General features: G+C 34.2%; 1 long non-coding RNA gene across 1 annotated transcript; it reads right to left on the bottom strand.

The window, feature by feature from the left end:
- Positions 1-1,280: 1,280 nt before the first annotated feature.
- On the bottom strand, positions 1,281-21,263 carry LOC128554684 (uncharacterized). The gene is made up of 3 exons (XR_008369665.1): positions 21,152-21,263; positions 9,966-10,557; positions 1,281-2,661 (listed from the first exon to the last, which is right to left on the bottom strand). It is a non-coding gene; the product is annotated as an uncharacterized LOC128554684 (long non-coding RNA).
- Positions 21,264-21,765: the final 502 nt, after the last annotated feature.

Below are 21,765 nucleotides of genomic sequence, written 5' to 3'. Positions count from 1 at the left end.
CATCTCATTTGCACGAAAATAACTTAGATAAAGTATCATTATTCATATATTGATATTTTGGTGGAACTGAGAGAGTTCTAAAAAATTGATATGGGAAGGCCGTACACACCAGAATGTCATATTGGGTTTCTATAGAAAAACAAATAGTGATATCTAACCTGCAAGAAGAAACATAATTTTAAGATGTATTTTTTGTAAGCGTATGACGTCGCCACAGTTGTTTTCAAGTTACACATATATGTAAATTGATATGAACTGTACACAGTGGTGAATTGCACTTGTGTGCAACAATTGAAATGGGTTACACGTGAGTAAAGACTCTAGTGGTAGGGAAGTGCGTTTCAATTTACGTCGGTTGCCGTCGTGAGTGACAAAACAACGTGGTTTGATTTCACGTATGTGCAACAACTGAGGTGAGTTTTGAGTGTGTTAAGACTGTAGTGGCAGGCAAGTGTGTTTCACTTTACTTTGATTTCCGTCGTGTGTGCAAACATAGAAGTGAATTATACATGTGTGCAAAAACTGAAGTGAGTTTCGCGTGTGTTTCGACTGTAGGACTAGGCAAGTGTGTTTCACTTGACGTCGCTTTTCGTCGTGTGTGAAACACACATTGGTGAAAAACACGCTTTTGCAAAAGCTGAAGTTAGTTTCGCGTTTGTTACGACGGTTGTCATAGGCAAGTGTGTTTCGCTTGACGTCAGTTTCGGTCGTGTGTCAGATTGATCACCTGATACTGTAGTGACTTTCACATTTCAGATGAAATTTCAAAGTTTTCAAAAGTAGAAGCATTATACATTCGATCCCCACATACTTTTACATTTCACAATGTAGCACAAGATGTATTGATTTTTAGTCTACAACTTCTAGAAAGAAATGTAGTCAGTCTCAGGTGATTTGCAACATGAAGTGACATTCCGTTACAAACAAGTATCTGTGCGTGTGCATATGCGTGTGCGTGTGTGTGTCTGTCATTTGTTCGTTCGTTTCCATGTTTAATTTTCATCCTTGCTCCACCTTACTAAAATATCTGACCCTTTTATCTAACCCTTACCCCCAACCACCATTTTCTGCATTTTACGTATATTTAAGATTTACTTGTTTTTGATATTTATAGCAACACGTCTACAATTATTTTAAATTAGAATTTCATTTTGACTCGGCCAACTTTGCGATGCTTGCCTCTATAGCAGTGTTTTGAGTTTACTGTGCTTTCGGGGAATCTACCCTTACATTTGATATATTTGCGTTCCTTCCATAAAACATAAATTGTAGTAAAGACGTTGAGAATTTCACAAATAGTTTTAAAACTTTCAGTCAGTTAAAAACAGAATGCAACATACATAATAACAAGTTCCTGAATTATCATAGATTAAATAGCATGGCCCTTGATTGTTTATATTAAAAAAAGGTCTTAAAGTTAGTTTTCCATGTATCTTAAAATGTATATGACCTATGATTAGGAAAATTTACAAGACTATCACTGAACATAAAATAGTATGCACCAGGGGTTTTGTTAGGAGATATTTCTCAGCCAGACCAAAGTGCAGGCCCTTGTATTTGTAAAACATAAGCTTTAAAATGGGCCTAAAAGATTGTTTCGAATATTTCTCAAAAAATGTTTGACTTTGGATAATAAAACACCAATGAAATATCATTACCGTATGTACCTTTGGCCATGTTTGACTTTCTATCGGTCAGATTAGACTTATAGCGCTTGATTGTCAAAAATATGTACTAAATGGAATACATGTTTGTGTGTCATATATATTAATCTTGAAACAATAGTTTGAGTCATGGAATCATGTAGGAATATTATACAGCATTGAAACTCCTGCATCTTGTATAATAATATATCGAGCTGTATGACTAATGTCACGGTTTATGGCTTAGTTCAAAATATGCATTTAGAGCATAATATTTTTCCAAATATATCAAAATGTCCTTGGCCTACAGTAATAAAACATAATAAAGGATTGTTGAATAGCATGTGAAGTTGTGCAACTGGTGTTCTGTTTGGGATTACACTCAGACAGATCAGAGTTATGGTCGTTGACTAAGTGAAAAATACGGATTGTGCTTAAAAGTTGTGTTGCATATATATATTAAACATATTTCACAAGTTGTCAGAAGTAAACACATCTGGTTCATTCTGCAATGTCATAAACATTTTGATAACACTGATAACACAAATGCAATACATATCCTTTTTGTTAAAATGAATTCGATTGTTTTGAAGATGTTGGAAAATGACCACAACTCTGCTCTTACTGTTCTTGCTAATCTTCTAAAGAAAACTAACAATCTAGTTTTGAATTCTCAGGTTGTTTTGAAAGCATATTTCAAAGTGTAAATTCCACAGCTAAGCTTTTTTATGTAAACATTGTATTTAACGTTATGCATATTTTGGTTTCCAGTATACGTCGACTTCTGTCCATTTTTTATTCTCTTTAGGATTTAGTGGTAAATTATTGGAAGCGCCAAAAGGCACAAAGCTCTGTTTTGTCAAAAAGTCCACCATCTGCTCTATATTTTCCCGTGAACAAGCGGTGTTAATCTCATGTTCAAACTTCTTCATCACGACCCATTCCATAGATATGAATAAAACATTGAATTTATCAAATATTTCTTTCGACTTCTCTAGCGCTCTGCATTCATTACCTTCTGAAATGGAAATGAGAAACTGAAATTCTCAAATATCATACGTCATTTCTTCAACAGTTTGCATTCATTTCAATAATTTGGTGTTATAATGAAACAATAATAAAACAACAACAAAAAACAGTTGCAGTCCAAAAATACCACACCCTATTTCTCACACCCTGAATTAATTTCCTTCTGAAAGAAGAAAGACATTTCAATTAAAATAGTACCATGTTCTGTAACTGTTTGCATTCTCTTCAAGTTGAAATAGAAACTACTAAGCCCCAAAGCCTATTTCTCTAAAACTTTGCTTAAATTTTATCATTTCTGCTGAAGTGGTAAAAAAACTTTGAATTGATATGTGATGTACACTCATTTTCTCATAGTTTGCTTTCATTTCCGCAGGAAATGAAAATAAGACATTAAAATTCACAATTACCAAAGGAGCCCCCCTGGCCGAGAGATTAAGGTCACTGATTCCTAATCACTTGCCTCTAACCAATGTGTTCGAGCCTCGAGGCGTTGAATTTTCCATGAGGAGTAATCCAGCTGGCTTATGGAAGGTCGGTGGTTCTACCCTGGTGCCCGCTTGTGGTGATATAATGCACGGAAGGGCACCTGGGGGGAAGAGGGGCGTCTCCCCCCACCATCAAATCTGGAAAATCGCCATATAATCTTTATTGTGTCGCTGCGACGTTAAACACCCCTCAGTGAAAAAATAAACAAAAAATAAAACCTATCAATCACGAATCCAATAGAGTTTGCAATAATTTCCTGCTGAAGTGTAATAAGCAGGAATTCAGAAGTACCACACCATTGTCCCTGACAGGTTGCATTCATTTAATTCTAAATTGAAAATAAGACATCAAAATTCACAAGTAACGGACACTATTTTTATGACAGGATGTTATCATTCCTTGTTGATACATGTATGGACATAACATTGAATTTATCTATTATCATTACTGTTACTATTATTTTATAGCGCTCCTTTCAGCTATTAAATAAACGTTTAAAGCGCTGTACAAATTACATATCACAGAACGACATAGACACTAAATACAACACATAAAAATATACCAGCATTAAAAAGGTAGATAGCTAGAATCAGGTTTGACTCTACATATTTATTTTTCTAGATATTTTAGAAAACAATAAACAACAGTAAATAATTTCTATTTCACTATCTTACGACAGCTTGTTTTCCAGTACAAAGTTAATTTCAATAGAACTTTAAGAAAATGTGTGTGTTTTAATGACCGTTTGAAAGCATCCAAACTTTTAACGTCTCTAATGGTAGCCAGAACTTTGGCTCAACAGATGAAAGACCGTAGTTGTTTAGAGTTGTTCTTGGATCTCAAATTTCTTGCTGGCTGATAGAGTTCTATCTATTCTTTAACATATATCGGTGATTGGTCATGCAATGCTTTGTATGTGTGAACTAAAATCTTAAAGTCCTCTCTGCGAGTAACTGGTATCCAATGCAGTTCTTTAAAGACCGGTGTAAAATGAACAGTTCTTTAAAGACAGATGTAATATGATCATAACGCGATAGTCTCGTCATGATTCGAGCTGAAGTGTTCTGAAGATTTTGAAGTCTATTCAGCAAGGCCTTCGGAACACCATACAAGAGCGCATGGCAAAAGTCAAGGCGTGGAGTGACGAGTGAATTTACTAGCGACTTGTAGCATTTGTATTTAGATATTTCAGGATGTGTCCTATTTGAAGAAGCTGTCCGTATCCTGGTCTACAAACTGAGTTGATGTGTGTTCCATACGCATTTTGGATTGTAGAAAAGCACCAAAATTCCTTATACATTTAGATGGTTTGATGTTCTGTTCTCAAGTTTTCACAGACACGAATTCAGCACAATACAACACAAAAAATATATCAGCATTTAAAAGGTAGTTAGCTAGAATCAGGTTTGACTGTACATATAAATTATTCTAGATATTTTAGAAAACACTAAACAACAGTAAATAACTTCTATTGCACTGTCATACGACAGCTTGGTTTCCAGTGCAAATTTGATTTCAATAGAACTTGAAGAAAAAGTGTGTGTTTTAATGACCGTTTGAAAGCATCCAAACTTTTAGCGTATCTAATGGTAGCCAGAACTTTGGCTCAGCTGATGAAAAACCGTAGTTGTTTTGAGTTGTTCTTGGATCTCAAATTTCTTGCTGGCTGATAGAGTTCTATCTATTCTTTAACATATATCGGTGATTGGTCATGCAATGCGAGTAACTGGGACCCAGTGCAGTTCTTTAAAGACCGGTGTAAAATGAACAGTTCTTTAAAGACCGGTGTAATATGATTATAACGCGATAGTCTCGTTATGATTCGAGCTGCAGTGGTCTGAAGATTTTGAAGTTTATTCAGCAAGGCCTTCGGAACACCATACAAGAGCGCATTGCAAAAATCAAGGCGTGGAGTGACGAGTGAATTTACTAGCGATTTGTAGCATTTGTATTTAGATATTTCAGGATGTGGCCTATTTGAAGTTGCTGTCCGTATCCTGATCTACAAACTGGGTTAATGTATTTTCCATACGCATTTTGAATTGTAGAAAAGCACCAAGAGTCTTCCACATTTAGATGGTTTAATGTTCTCTTCTCAAATGTTCACAGACACGGAATCAGTATGTTTCTCGTGTCTTTGATTTTGATATCGGCATTGATTTTCAACATGCTGCTGTTCATCCAACATACAATTTCGACGAGACAGTTTTTAACACAACGAAAAGCATCCTTCTGAGGGACCGGATTTGTTGGTTTGAAAGATCAATCTATCCTCCAATCGTCGGCGTAAAAATTGTGATTTCGTTTATGTTTCTTGCATATTATACCGACTGGTTTAGGGTATATTGTGAAAAATGTTGGTCCGAGAACGGCCACCGATGGGACAATGTGTGTCAATTGCAATGGATTTAACAACTCTCTTCTATGGTAGCGGTCGATCAGATATGAATTTATCCATTCGAATGGTTTCCCTGCGACACCAAAGTAGTCGTGTAGGCTGTGCAGTAGTGACATGTTGTCGATGATATCGAATGCAGCTGAGAGGTCAAGCATCACTAACATTGTTACATCATTATGGTCAAGGGAGTTGAGAACGTCATTTTGAACCTTCAGTAAAGCGGTCTCAGTGGAGTGAAATTTTCTGTATGCAGTCTGGTGTTCGTGGAGACTGCTCAAAAACAAATGAATTTTGAAAGGAGCATCGACTACTAAGTATGTTAGACACGTTTGGTAAATTAAAGACAGGTTTATAGTTCTTCAGAACATTTGCGTCTAGATCTGTCTTTTTGATGAGTGCTCTGATCAACGAACTTTTGAAGTATTTCGGTATATATGCTTACTCCTAAAAATGAAAAGCACCAAAATTCCTTATACATTTAGATGGTTTGATGTTCTGTTCTCAAGTTTTCACAGACACGAATTCAGCACAATACAACACAAAAAATATATCAGCATTTAAAAGGTAGTTAGCTAGAATCAGGTTTGACTGTACATATAAATTATTCTAGATATTTTAGAAAACACTAAACAACAGTAAATAACTTCTATTGCACTGTCATACGACAGCTTGGTTTCCAGTGCAAAGTTAATTTCAATAGAACTTGAAAAAAAAGTGTGTGTTTTAGTGACCGTTTGAAAGCAACCAAATATTTAGCGTATCTAATGGTAGCCAGAACTTTGGCTCAGCTGATGAAAAACCGTAGTTGTTTTGAGTTGTTCTTGGATCTCAAATTTATTGCTGGCTGATAGAGTTCTATCTATTCTTTAACATATATCGGTGATTGGTCATGCAATGCGAGTAACTGGGACCCAGTGCAGTTCTTTAAAGACCGGTGTAAAATGAACAGTTCTTTAAAGACCTGTGTAATATGATTATAACGCGATAGTCTCGTTATGATTCGAGCTGCAGTGGTCTGAAGATTTTGAAGTCTATTCAGCAAGGCCTTCGGAACACCATACAAGAGCGCATTGCAAAAATCAAGGCGTGGAGTGACGAGTGAATTTACTAGCGATTTGTAGCATTTGTATTTAGATATTTCAGGATGTGGCCTATTTGAAGTTGCTGTCCGTATCCTGATCTACAAACTGGGTTAATGTATTTTCCATACGCATTTTGAATTGTAGAAAAGCACCAAGAGTCTTCCACATTTAGATGGTTTAATGTTCTCTTCTCAAATGTTCACAGACACGGAATCAGTATGTTTCTCGTGTCTTTGATTTTGATATCGGCATTGATTTTCAACATGCTGCTGTTCATCCAACATACAATTTCGACGAGACAGTTTTTAACACAACGAAAAGCATCCTTCTGAGGGACCGGATTTGTTGGTTTGAAAGATCAATCTATCCTCCAATCGTCGGCGTAAAAATTGTGATTTCGTTTATGTTTCTTGCATATTATACCGACTGGTTTAGGGTATATTGTGAAAAATGTTGGTCTGAGAACGGCCACCGATGGGACAATGTGTGTCAATTGCAATGGATTTAACAACTCTCTTCTATGGTAGCGGTCGATCAGATATGAATTTATCCATTCGAATGGTTTCCCTGCGACACCAAAGTAGTGGTGGAGGCGGTGCAGTAGTGACATGTTGTCGATGATATCGAAAGCAGCTGAGAGGTCAAGCATCACTAACATTGTTACATCATTATGGTCAAGGGAGTTGAGAACGTCATTTTGAACCTTCAGTAAAGCGGTCTCAGTGGAGTGAAATTTTCTGTATGCAGTCTGGTGTTCGTAGAGAATGCTCAAAAACAAGTGAATTTTGAAAGAACCATCGACTACTAAGTATGTTAGATACGTTTGGTAAATTAAAGACAGGATTATAGTTCTTCAGAACATTTGCGTCTAGATCTGTCTTTTTGATGAGTGCTCTGATCAACGAACTTTTGAAGTATTTCGGTATATATGCTTACTCCAAAAAATAAAAGATTATTTTGGTGAGAGATGTAAGCAATTCTAAGCATTCTTTCAAAAGTCATGTCGAAAATGGATCTGGCTTGTATGATTTACTTGCAAATTTTGAAATAACATTTTTCTCTTCATCCTGTGAGAATGGATTAAATTTAACATGTATATGTGCGTTTTCTTAATTTCCTCGAACAGCACCGGTTTGTAATTCTGTTTCTGACCTAATTTAATCTCTTATTCCATCAATTTTATCGATGAAGAAACCGCTGAAATGTTGGGCTAGTTCTTTGAAAGGGAAAGATGTTGGCAGGACGGCCTCCTCGTCTCTACAAAGAAGACACTTTGTCACTTTAAATGCAGTTTTCTGATCGCATCGTCAGGGCTCTATCTTTTGAGAATCGAAATTAATGCGTGTTTGTTTCAGCAATTAATTCACAGAAGCACAGTAATTTCTATATATCCAATGATCTACTGTCAAATTTGTTGTTTTTTCCATTTGCGTTCAAGTTTTCGTTTTAAATGTTTGGCTTCGTATAGTCTTTCTTTATACCATGGATATGTCAGTCTAAGCACTATTGTTTTAAGAAGCCAAGGGGCGTGCTGGTCAACGAGTTATATCAATTTGTTGTTTAAGGATTCCATGTGTTTGTCAACATCAGAATTTAACGTGTTCGCATCGAGAATCTCCAAAGATTTAATTTTGTTTCTAAATGATTCTAAGTCGATCCAATTAAACCTTCTGAATATCACAGTTGTCCTTATTGGAGCTGTTTGTTCTGCTCGAATATGAAATATTACAGCAAAACTGTCACACGATATCTTCCCATCAGAATAAGTGAGTCCTGGGTCAGTTACTTCTATATTTGATACAGTAATGTCAGTGTCTCTTGTGATAGGCACATATCCCGCAACATGCGTTGGTCCTCGCACATGTTGTACCATACCAAATGATTCTAGACAGCTGTTGAACTTGGAAATGTCACGATCCGTAGGCATGTCTAGATGGAAGTTTAAGTCCCCAATAATAACTATTGGCTTGTCAATGGTTGCGTATTTTGAAAGGGACAGAGGCTATTCATGATGAAGGACGTCATTAGTACTGAGACCGTTCTTTGTGATGGTGGTGGCCTGTATATGACTGAAAGACGCAAGGAGTTCTTATTTGCAACAATATAACAATCAATGTGCTCAACTATTGAGAAATGTCCGTCACCAGAAGCTGACAGGGTTTAAATTCTATATTGGTCTGATAAATCATAGCGACTCCGCCTCCGCGCAAATTACTGGGACGTAGGACTTGGTTTATGCGATACCCGTCAAGGACAAGCTCACTACTGCATGTTTTTCCACGGTATTATCAAGCTTTGTCTTTGTAATGGCAACAACGTCGAAATCCTTTGAAATGATAAAATCACAGGGTTAATGTTTTGTTTTTCACAGATCTCTGGTTTATAAAACATACTTTAAGGGTTTTCTGACGTTTTTTTATGTTTAGATATTAGCATTTTATCTTTGTAATACTATTATTATTAAATGTGTTATAATTCCTATTTGAGAAGATTCGTAATTGAACCACAGCGGGAACTTCTTATGGTAAAGTTTGCTAATTAGTTTCATTCACTCCTTGATTATAATCCCATGTCCTTCTCACACGATGTTGACCCCCTGTCTTTCCTCTTTTGTATTTTTGAATGCGTGATTGCTTGGTTTCTTCTATGACAATAAAATTAGTCGACTACCCTGGGCAGTCATTGATTTTCTAATATTGTGTAATGCAGATCTTTGAAATTTAATCCACATTAATATGTATTCACTCATCATTGCTGTAGATAAAATGCACATGTATAAAATGTCACAATATATACCACCATTGCTTTTAAAATTCAAATCCCTCAAAGAGCACACGAAAAATCCAGATAGTAAACAAAAAATAATCTTAGCTATTTCCTGCTCACACCTGCCAAATTCCAACATTCTACATAAAGCAGAAACACTTGAAACCAATAAAAAAACTTAGAAGCTCAAAATTATGCAGCCTACACCTGGCGCAATACCTATAACGGTATCATCTTGAATTAATTTTCGGTTTATATATACTACTTTGGATTAATTAATTATGTTGTATGATAATGTCTAGCTCTATTCAATCTGAAAAGAAAGACAATCCTCATGTGATTCTTTTATCGTGGTCTCACTTTCTTAAAAGCGGAAATAAATAACTTGATAAACTAAAATGTACATATATTTTCTACAGTTTCCCTCCGTAGTTATATCTATCGAATTGCATGCTCGCTTTTTCTAACACTTAAAACATTTCCCTTTTAACATTGAATATATATCAGCGTGCAATTTATTCTTTTCTAATGTTAACAATACAAGAAAAAAAGTGTTCTTACCTATGTCTATTTTAATGACGATATCTTAAGTATGGATGTAGTTTACCAGATCGTTTAAAATAATAGTCGTAGCTGAAAAAAACATTGATATCAGTCTTAGTCGGATCGGGCAACAATCTTGTAGCACCTAGGTTATTCTTGTATGGTGCATGAAAATGTATCAATCGCCGATCGTTTGAAACAGCGTTATTCAAAATAGTTATCCTGCCTTCAAATTTGTTCTTTCGAATGGAAATTCGTAACTTTTCTATATTCTCGTTCCAGGGCTCCACTGAAATCACCGTTTGTCCTACTGAAGCAGCGAGTAAACTAAAATAACCAATGTTAGCACCAATATCAATAAATGTTATATTTCTATCTTGTTTTAGAACAGTGTAAAGTTTACGTGTTATATGCGTCTCCCATTGGCCTGTACTGTGTATTACCCCGGAAACTATACCGTCTATCTGTACATCCCATGTACATATGGTATACTCAGCGGGGGGGATAGTTTTTGTACAAAACTCCTTTGGTGGCGCTTGCGTAGTTTATGGCATTTCCGTGGATGGTGGCAGTTGCAAAGTTTGCTTAAAACGTATCATTACATAGGTACCTGAAATTTACTGAAAAAGTTAAAAATGACCTCCTGAATATTACTTATGATTGGGTAGTTTGTCTATACTTTGAAGCGTCGATTGCTTTAAGGTAAATTAGATCCAATTATATATTTAAAAACATAAATAATTAGTTTATATAGATTACACACTATGTACCCGGATAATCCTAACTCTGTTCAGCGACCCTAACTCAGTGTCAACATGGCTGACAGAAATACTATGTATGTAGTTAATTTACCTGTCTTTTTCATGTTTTTATGTTAGTATGCAATGTTAGCGTACAACCTTTGATAGCCATATATCCTGTATTGATAACATGTTTTGTGTACTAAATATTTCAATCAAAAAGTCACATTTAGTGGCTGGAATTCATTAAAATGTACTCAAAGAAGTCTTCAAAATGAACATGTTTTATGTTTCTAACTGTTTTAAAGTACCAGAAATGCAATAAGACCTTACTTATCAATTGTATTAGTTAATTAGACAATGTTTAACAGTACCAAAGTTTGAAATTCATTTTTACAACTTAAAAACTGTATTGATTATGAGGTGGGTTTAGATTTGCGGATAATTCCTGACTGGTATAGGAAACAGTGCTGGATAAATACGAACTTAGAATGGATAAACACCTAACCAAACGAAAACATAGCTGTTTGTCTGTGCTTTATGTATGAACTATAGATGCTCAAAGTTCTTTGACCCACCCTGCCCTGCAGGGATTTGGGATTCCTATATCCAACTTGTCCAACTCGTGATTGTTTGCCAGCAGACAAGTACATTTTTCATTCTGTGTGTCCGCGGACAAGCAGAATTTTTCACGTATAAAATGAGAAAACAAAAAATATCATATAGATTGTGTGTTGCTTCAAGTGTATGGAGGTGATAAAGATAATTTAATGTATGAAATCCGTGATATACTTGCTGAGAGTATCTCGATAGCTGCAGTTTTAGAAAAAAATATGCATTATGTGTCTTTAAGCATCACTTTCCATGATCTGATTGGTTCTTTGGCTAGGTCTTGCACACACTGTAACTCGGTGACTATAATAAAAAATCAGAAACGTAAACAACTTAAAAAAGTATTTCGACAAGTTTGTTAGTAGAATTCCAACTGCTGAGAAAATAAGTCACTGTCAAAGGAAATATGGGAGCCAGTAGTCAGCCAAATTAAAATCAAAAGCACACAAAGATCGCAAGTATGATTAAAAACAAGTCGGAACATTTTAAGAGTCTTTCTCTGAATTCATGTCTTTGTACCATTGTGTGGACAGTGTTTTGGGCATGGCATCAAAAGATCACGAACCCTGCTTGTGCGATTTCAGACTTTTATAAACTTTAAAAGGCAAATATTTTAACAGCTTATTTTTTTTTTATCACAGTTACTGTGATATGCTTTTCTTTTCATTGTCCTAAATAAAGAACTCTCCAGTCTATTTGCAGTTTCAAGAAGGTTGAATATTACAAATCTGAGCGAGTGAAATTTGACTATGGACAAGTGGATTTTTGAGTGTCCGTTGACAAGTGAAAAATGTTTGGATTTCCACACCCCTGCCCTGTCAGTCCATGATCACCGCCCCCCCCCCCCCACCCCATCCATCCACCACCCCCCTCACACACACATTTTTCTTCCCTACTTACCATCTGAAAAATATCATATTTAATAATTAATCATAAATCTAATTCCATTTAAACAATATCAAAATATTCCATTAACACCTCTATAAAATCTCTTATACTATAAGATATACAAGATTTGAAACAAACGCAATTCTTCTGAAACAGTGTGTGTGTGAGAGAGAGAGAGAGAGAGATGGAGGGAGAGAAGGTTGGGGTTAAAGAAATTCGAACATCGGTGGTATTAAATAATTACTTATAAAATTATATAATAATTTTGACTTTTATATTGAAATATTTTCGAGGGCTTATCCAGATTTTTGCAAACATTGCTATTTGCGTAATATTAAAATTACGAAAAATATTTGACTGTATTGGGCATACATAAAACATCTTGTAAAATTAATGACAAAGTTTGAAGACAATACCGCTTAGGAAGTAAAGTAATGTTTACAATAATCAGACCATGTACATGTCAACTCATTAATTTCTATAGAATACTAGTCAGTTAGGTGTTTATCATTCCCGCGATTTCGTGTAAGTTAGGTTTTTATCCATTCCTCATGTAAACCGAGTTCGGTTTTTATCAACTCGAAGTTAGGTCTTTATCCCTTTTCTCGCTGTCAGTACATTTGAACATATATTGTGTCAACATGTAGTGGGTTAACAACATAGTGTAAACTGGCCTATAAAGCAGTATATTTTTGCTTTCAAACATCAAAATAGTAGAGGCGTCAAAAGCATTTTCAAAATTATATTTTAAGATTTTTTGTAAAATTTTTCATTGAAAAGTTTGCCTTGTTCGTCGGTATTCTACCTGAAAACACAAGGGTTGATATATCTAACATGATACATTTTGAAATAAATATACACTTGATCAATGGAGACAGATTTAACAACCGAAACATTATTTTATACATCGAAATTACACAAAAAACAAAGCTGTATCGGTTTTATATCCGCCATGTTGGCACTGAGTTAGGGTCGCTGAACAGAGTTAAGATTATCCGGGTACATAGTGTGGTTTATGTTGACATTAAATTAAAATGTTTATGTGTATTAATAGCATTATGTATAATATTTAAAATAGTACAAACATATATAGATAAACTCAGAAAAAATGTAAACTTCCACTTAAAATCTGTCTATTTCCTTTTTAATCAATTGTTACCACATGTCATTTAATTATGAATGTAGCACTTTATGCAAACTTAACTTAAATATTTAGTTAAGTTAAAAACCGTTGTTGAGGATCTTAGATATGTTAAGTAAATATGAAAGAGATCGAATATATAAGTAAAAGACGGTCATTTTATATTTTTATACTGGTTTCTTCATGACTTAAATACAGTAACTTTACAAACCAAAATACACCCTCCAAGCACAAGCCCATGTTATAAATTATATAACTTACTAAAGCACAGTACCTTGAATATTTGTCAATCGTGCACGAACAGGAATTCAAAGTTGTCACAAGAGTTGTAAATATGATGTTAAAAAGAAAAGAGGCAAAATAACGATAGGAATACCAACGCGGAAGAAAGCGCGTCACGACAGTACGGCCAATAAAAAAAGAAAGAAAAAAAAATACACTAGGAAGCTTGAAAGGTTTATCACTCTCTATTCATACCATGATCTAGAGCTAAGGACAGTGCAAATACAGCTTATTCTAGTTAAATGAATCCCTTTTGTACGTTGTGCTACCTAAAGGCATAATGATTGTGTAAAACACTACATGCTTGGGCAAAATACAATTTACACCTCGCTTATCTCATATTTCTGCTATCTCGACGATATTTTCAAGTCCCATCTCAAAAACATGTGCACAATGTATAGTTTTAAGTCGAATAACGGTTGTCTAGAAGGAAAACGCTTTTATTTCTTTGAATTCGAAATGCCGTGTTTCATTTGTGCCGTAATTTACATGAGCATGCTTTGGTTTTACATTTGTTTCCGTTGAGAAGTGACTTCTGTCATAGAAAGAAATATTCAAATACGATTTATTACAAAGATATTCATAAAAAATGCCTTTTTATTGGATCTTTGTGCTTTTTTTAGTGTGTTTGATAATTAATTTAGTCAGAAAACTTTTCTATTCAGTAATATATCTAAGTCATTTCAGCACAATTTTGCTTTCTGACTGAAAGTCGTATTTGCATTACCTTAGCAATTGCTTGATAAGAAGTTATGCAGTTCCAATAGTGTAACTCTACTTCGCAAAAAGGTTATTTATTTCTCCGTGTTGTTAGCTTGGTTAATGGAAGAATAGTCTTGATATTTTACTCATTCTGGCGTCGGCGTTACACCTTGATTAAAGTTTTGCATGCGAGTACGTATGACTATCATTTAAAGGCATATAACTTGAAACTTAATTTTCTGTCTTATTCTAATCAATTACGAACCCCTCTGGGTAAGTCCCATGACTCTGACATGACATGTGAGCAAATTATGCCCCCTTTTAGACTTTACATGTGTCTTCCGAGTTATAGAACTATTAGACATCATCAAATCCCATAATACTGACCTGCATTTTGACCAAATTATGCTCCTTTTTTCGAGTTAGAAAATCCTTGTTTAAGCTTTACATGCAATCTTCTATATCAAAAACTAATGCAGATATTGAATTTAAACATCACATATTTCTTCGGTGTTTTTAAGCTAGTTGGCAGCAGCAAGTCCCATAATTTGACCTACATTTTGGCCAAATTATGCCCACTTTTGACAAGTAAGCAAGTAAATAAACCTAATGCTAAAAGGCATATATATTTGAAAATTACTTTTCCTTTTTCCAGATCAATTACCAACCTAACTAGGTCGAGTCCCATAACTCTGACATGTAGTTTGGGGAAATTATGTCCCGATTTGGAATGAGAAAAATTCGGTTAAAGTTTTGCGTGCAAGTTAAAATCTGCAGAACAAACACAGATAATAAGTTGAAACTTCACAAAAGCTTGGGCACCTAAAACTTTATGATTGCATCAAGTCCTATAACTCTGACATACTTGTTGGTCAAATTATGTCCCTTTTTCAAATTGAATCATCCGGTTAACATTTTGCATGGAAGTTGCTATCTCCAAAACTAATGCAAATACTTGATCAAAACTCTTTATGTATTTCAACATATAGGGTAATAGTTTCATGCTTCTGAAACAATAATTCGAAAAGTCGAAAAGTGGCACTCTCTCAGACAGCTCTTGTATTAAATGAAATTTATTTCTTTAAAAATACAAAATGGATTATTACCTGTAAGTTTTTTTTTTGCCAATATTACTAATTTCTGTCACTACGGTACATTGGGAAAACTGAAGTTGAGAACGATCGAATCAATTCATTTGTTTAGTATTGAATTAAAATGTCATTAGTAATTTTACATTCGACACAATCAAAGACATGCACTTTATATTAGGCAAGGAATAAAATATATTTCACCCGAAAACATCGTTGGTATAATATTGTTCTAGTGACCATACGATAAATTTAATAAAAATATTTTACAAAAACAAACATACACTTGAAGTATCATCTCTATAAATTGCATAAATGATTGAAATTCTAAAGCGGTATCTTTGGTATGAAAGCTGAGTGAATAGTAAGTAAGAGATAGCAACACCCAGCATGCTCCTTTCTTCTGATATTCCATAAAGTATCTTTTTCTGCAATTTATCTAATATGGTAGATTTTAAGTTAGATTATAAACTATATTTAAGATCAAGATGTCCGTGGTAGACCTAGATGACTCGCTTAATCAGGTCAAACAGGAATAACAACATAGAAAGAAACTGGATGAAACTGGATGGTCAATGTAACTTAAACTCATTTTTGTAGACTCAAGTTATTGACAATTGTGATATTTGTACAAGTGTTATGTAAGTGTATTTTTATTTCCGGAAAATCTACTTGTACGTTACACATGTGATCGCAGTGATTAAGCTGTACATATGTACATTAGAAGCAGGGTACACATAAGTACATACCGTAAAGGGTGAACATATGAACATGAGGAGAAGGTTGAATACATTGCGAGAAAGATACACATAAAATAGATATATAAATTGCGAGTTGGATGCATACGTATTCATGGTCAGTAAGATACATTTAAAAATATTTGTACTATAACTATCATGCTATATATGTACTGTACTCACCATGCACTTATACGTACCTTATTCACCCTGTACATACGAGAATCTGATTTACCCTGTAGGCGAACATAAGCATTTATACATTGCGCATCATGTAAATTTTATTTGAATTTTGTCTGAATGCACAGTGCGGTTAATATAACCATAGTATCTCTAAATAAATAAGATATGACTTCAGATTTATGCCTTCACCTCTATGCTTATAAACATATATTTAGCGAAAAATGAAATATGTTTTCTCTCAAAATTAAGGCGTATACATTAAACATTGTAGCGCGTAGGTCGACTGAAAGGTTTTAGAAGCCAGCGAGACATCACATGGGTCTTAATTTTATATAGGATTGCTAGTTTAAATCACTTGTAAATCTCCTAGGGGCATGCTAGTTGTGGCTTGTTGACATTTTTATAGGGAACATAATTCCGTCTGAAATGCTCTGCTGTACTATGCACTGGGATTAAAACAAGTGTCAAAATCAAATTTTCTCCAGATTTGGATGTTTGCCGGCTAAAAATCATGTATATAAATCAGAAAAAAATAGTGTACGACTAAAAGAAAATCGTTCTCCTAAAAAGGCCTATGGTTAGAATTTGAAAAGGACATTCTCTTTGCTTAAATATTTATCATATGGTTCCAGACAGTCGAGAACCAAAATATCACATTTAAAAGAATAAAGATAGATGTATCTGCAGGAAAAAACAACTGGTATGCATTGTCGTAGTTTTACTTAAAATGCGATGTATATGATAAGATAGATTGATATTATGTTTAACTTATCAAAAATGGTGATTGATAGCTTCAACAGTATACATTTTAGTAGCACGTATCATTTATAAAAATAACTATCCTATTTCGAATAATACCAACACAGCAAAGATATTCCGTTTTTGAAATCCACAATTTAAGATTAATTCAAGATTTGCGAACATTTTACATGTTTGATTTCAACGACTGGAAGATAACATGTTTGACAAAGAGTAGGTCATCTCTTGTAATCATGTACATGAGCTACATAAGTGTAGTTTATGAAAATAGATAACCAATTTTACATTAATCTTCGATTCATATTTATGTTATAAAAGTGTTTATGTCTAATTTTTCGTCCATTTGCATTTTTGGCATAGAAATCGGATGCATAATCAAGAAAAAATCTTTGATCTGTTTGATGGTGTCTGCCCATCCGTCTGACCGTCCTTACACCCGCAACGTAGATATTATCAATTATTTTGTCAGAACATTTTTCCTTAAAGCAAGCTGTAGCAATATGAGTAGTAGTCACTTCACTTAAGTGCATGTCATCATAAAAGTGGATATCAAGTATTTGCCTTTTTGTGAGCCATAAATCCCAGCTACTTCAAAAAAAAGTTCAGAACCGATCATGTATTGCATTATGATGGCCGTAAATGATGCATTATAGTTGGACTCATCGTTTTTGTTTTTGTTTTAATATTTCCTATGTCCGTCGTCCATCTGTCATTCACAAAAATATTTTCTCCTAAGTCACTGATCTAATTTCAACTAAACAGTACAGAAATGATCCTGAAAGGCGTATGCTAGATAAAATTTTCACGAGGCAGAAATCGCACAACGCACCGTTTCCGGTAAAGTTGCATGATTTCAGATATTCGGACTATCGGCGCGTTTATTTCTAACGCTTGATCAAAACTAGTCCAAATGATAGAATGAACGTTTCGTGACAGGGTGATAACTTTTGACTGTCACTGTCCCGTCGCGTCCAAGCTTATTCTGTGTATTTCTGTAAGAAAATTCCCAATGAAAGCATACGCAAGATAAAAATTTTACGAGACAGAAATCGAACGACGCACCGTTTCCGGTAAAGTTGCATGGTTTTGGATATTCGGACAATCGTCTCGTTTATGTTATGCTTTTTTTCATTTGTTTTCATTATCGGGCCATTACCTTTATAAATACATTCATATGTACATGTACAAGAAAACGTTCCCAACAGACTTCATTTGGGGTTTCCTTAAAAAAATATGCAGAAAAAGCTTGGACGTGACGGGACAGTGACAGTCAAAAGTTATCACGCTGTCCCGAAACGTACACCTATTATTAAGACTAGTATTGATCAAGCTATAGATTTCAGGATACAATTATTTGGGGGATATGTTACCTTCTTCCAGGAAAAAAAAAACACTTTTTGTAAATCTGTTTTTATCTGCAAATATAATTATATATCTCTTCTTATTTTAAAAGGGACTAAATATTAAGTTTTAGTTTTTGAGAGCTTGTGCAAATGTTAAGATATGGGAGTATCAAGCTATAGCAAAAATTCTCTTAAGACCTAGATCTGTTACTAACAAAAACAGAAATAAGGTTTATAAGGCTCGGAATAACAAGAAAAGGGCATAGATCAAAGAAACTTTGAAATATCTTCTTCTTTGAGTCAATAATTGCCTCAGATTCAAAGATGTATGTGACATATAAGAGGGGCGTTCAATACATAAATAATGATACTGCGTGTGTAGTTCAGTAACCGGTGGCTATTTTGGGGTAAAACTAATGCAGATATTCACTTGAAACTTTACAAGTATCTTCCGGGTAATAAAACTAGTTGTAAGCATCTAGTCCCATAGTAATGACTTGCAGTTTGGCGAGATCAAGCTCTCTTTAGGACTTAGAAAGGCATGTTTAAAGTTTTGCGTGCAAGTACACACACCCATTATTAAATCGAAAATATATTTGAAATTTCTTTTTTCTTTTTCTAAATACTTGTTAAAGTTCTACATGCCGGCTTCTCCAAAACTAATGCAGGTATTGAATTTAAACTTCACCTGTTGCTTTAGGGTTAAAACTCTGATATTCATTTTGGCCAAATTATGCCCTCTTTTGAAAATTTGAAAATCCTGGTTAAAGTTCTGCATGCAAGTACATGCAGCTATTACATAATTGCGTATAGATTTGTTTTTTTTTTTTGTTTTTTTTTTTTTTTTAGATCAATTAGCTACCTCACTGAGTCAAGTCCTATACTTATGACATGTATTTTGAGCTTTTGGACTTTGAAAACCCTGGTTAAAGATTTACATTTAAGTCACTCCAAAACTAAAGCAGACATTGAATTGTAAACTTCACATGTGTCTTCAGGATTACAAACACTTTTTGATAGCAACAAGTCCAATGACTCTGACCTCTTTGAAACTAAGATAATCATAGTTAAAGTTTTGCATGCAACTACATACACCTATTACTAAATGACACATACATTTGATCTTTTTCTCTGTTTCTATATCAATAACCAATCTCACTAGGGCAAGTGCCTTAAATCTGATATGTATTTTGGTCAAATTAAGTCCCAATTTGGCCTTCGGGTTAAAGTTATTTTCTTACAAGTTGAAATCTGCAAAACAAGTGCAGATATCAAACTGAAACTTTACATGGGCCTTCGGAGTTTTAAAACTTTTTGATTGTATCAAGTCCCATAGCTCTGACATATATTTTGTAATTATGTCCCCTTTTGATCTTAAAACTCCTGGTAAAAGTTTCGAATGCAAGTTACTACCTCCAAACTAATGCCTATTATGTATAAAAATTCTATTAATATCTTAACATTTAGTATCATCTTTATAATTTTCTAAAACGACGGCAAGACTTCAGCGGTATCTTTAGTATGAAAGCTGAATGCAAAGTAAAAAAATATTAACGGAAGTAAGACAAAGTAGCAGTAAATATCTTTTGATATCCTTATAAAGAAAGATTGTGTTGTAATTTACCTGCTATAGAAGATACTAAGATAGACCGAAACTATATAAAACCTCCGGATGTCCTAGGTAGACGTAACTGGCTCGCTTAATCAGTTCAAACTGGCATAACTAGATAGAAAGATACTGAATGAACTTGGATGGTCAATGTAAATTAAATTTGATTTGGTAGAATAAAGGTATTGGAGCGTGTTGTCTTTGTAACAGTCTTGTTTACACGTCATTTTATATCCGAAAAATCTACGTACACGGTATACATGTGAACACTTTAATTAAGCTGCACATAAGTATTTGAGAAGTAGGGTAAACATAAGTACATGCCGAAAAGGGTGAACATATACATGTACATTGCGGGTAAGATACACATAACATAGATATGTAAATCGCGAGTTAATAGTAAGTATGCATGATCAGTAAGGTGCATTTATACATATTTGTATTATTACTATCATGCATATATATGGGCCATTCCATGAGAAAATCTGTATTAATGACATGATATAATTATTGCATAATTAGTAGTTTAAAATACATGAAAATCATTGTTTTAGTTGTACATCGACGAACAAGGTACCACTACCGAATAACAATACATTTTCAAAGTCGTGTTTGGCGTTCCATATGTATTACGCTTGCCATTTCTTTTGTTCTAGATAAACCAGTAAGTAAATACCAGTTAAAAAGTTTTGAAAGTGAAAAATTGACGTTTATACTTTTACAATTCTTTCTTTAATGCATTTGCATTAAAACAAGTGCCTAAATATTTTTTCTTCATACTTGGTTGTTCTCTGGCAAGGGGTTATGTATATAAATGATTAAAATTTGTTGACAATAATATACATTCAGAAAAACATCTCGCTCCCAAAAAATTGGTACTGTCGGATTTTTGCTTGGCTTAAAGATTTATCACATGGTTTTATTAAGTGGGGGACCACAATCAGACGTTTCAAATAATAATGATAAATGTGTCTACAGGAAAAATATACCTATATGCATAGTTTTATCTAACATACGATATAAATGATTTAAAAGGTTGATGTTATGTTTAACTTAACAAAAATGGTTATTGATAGCAACGAGTGTTTACATTTTCGTAGCACGTATTAAAATAACTAACCTATTACGATTGATACCATCAAAGCAAACATATTCCGTTTCATAAATCCACGATTTATTTCAAGATTTGCGAACATTTTACACGTTCGAGTTCAACGACAGGATAATAACATACTTGAAAAAGAGTTGGTCATCTCTTGTAATCTTGCACATGCGCAAGATAAATGTAATGGTTTATAAAAATAGAAAACCAATTTGACACTAATTGTCGATTTAAATTTGATGTGTGTTTAATTTTTCGTCGATAGCCATGTTTGTCATAGAAATCTGATGCATAATAAAACAAGCTTTGATCAGTTCGATGGTGTCTGCCCATCCGTATGTCCGTCCTTACACCCGCAACTTAGATTTTTTATGGTTTGTTTCGTAACAACATTTTTTCTTAACACATGCTGTAGAAAAATGCGTTTTAGTCACTTCACTTCTGTGTGCGATATCATAAAAGAGGATATCAAGTATTTGCCTTTCTGTGAGCCATAAATCCAATCTATATTGATAACATTCAGAACCAATCATTTATTGCATTGTGTATGCCGTAAATGTTGCACTGTAGTTGGACCCATCGTGCTTTTAAGGGAATTTATATTCTCGGAATATTTTCTCCCAAATCACCGA

The sequence above is a fragment of the Mercenaria mercenaria genome, unplaced genomic scaffold (assembly GCF_021730395.1).
Source record: "Mercenaria mercenaria strain notata unplaced genomic scaffold, MADL_Memer_1 contig_638, whole genome shotgun sequence".
NCBI lineage: Eukaryota > Metazoa > Mollusca > Bivalvia > Venerida > Veneridae > Mercenaria > Mercenaria mercenaria.
The sequence above is the reverse complement of the archived record's forward strand: the minus strand, read 5'-3'. Positions and strand labels throughout refer to the sequence as shown.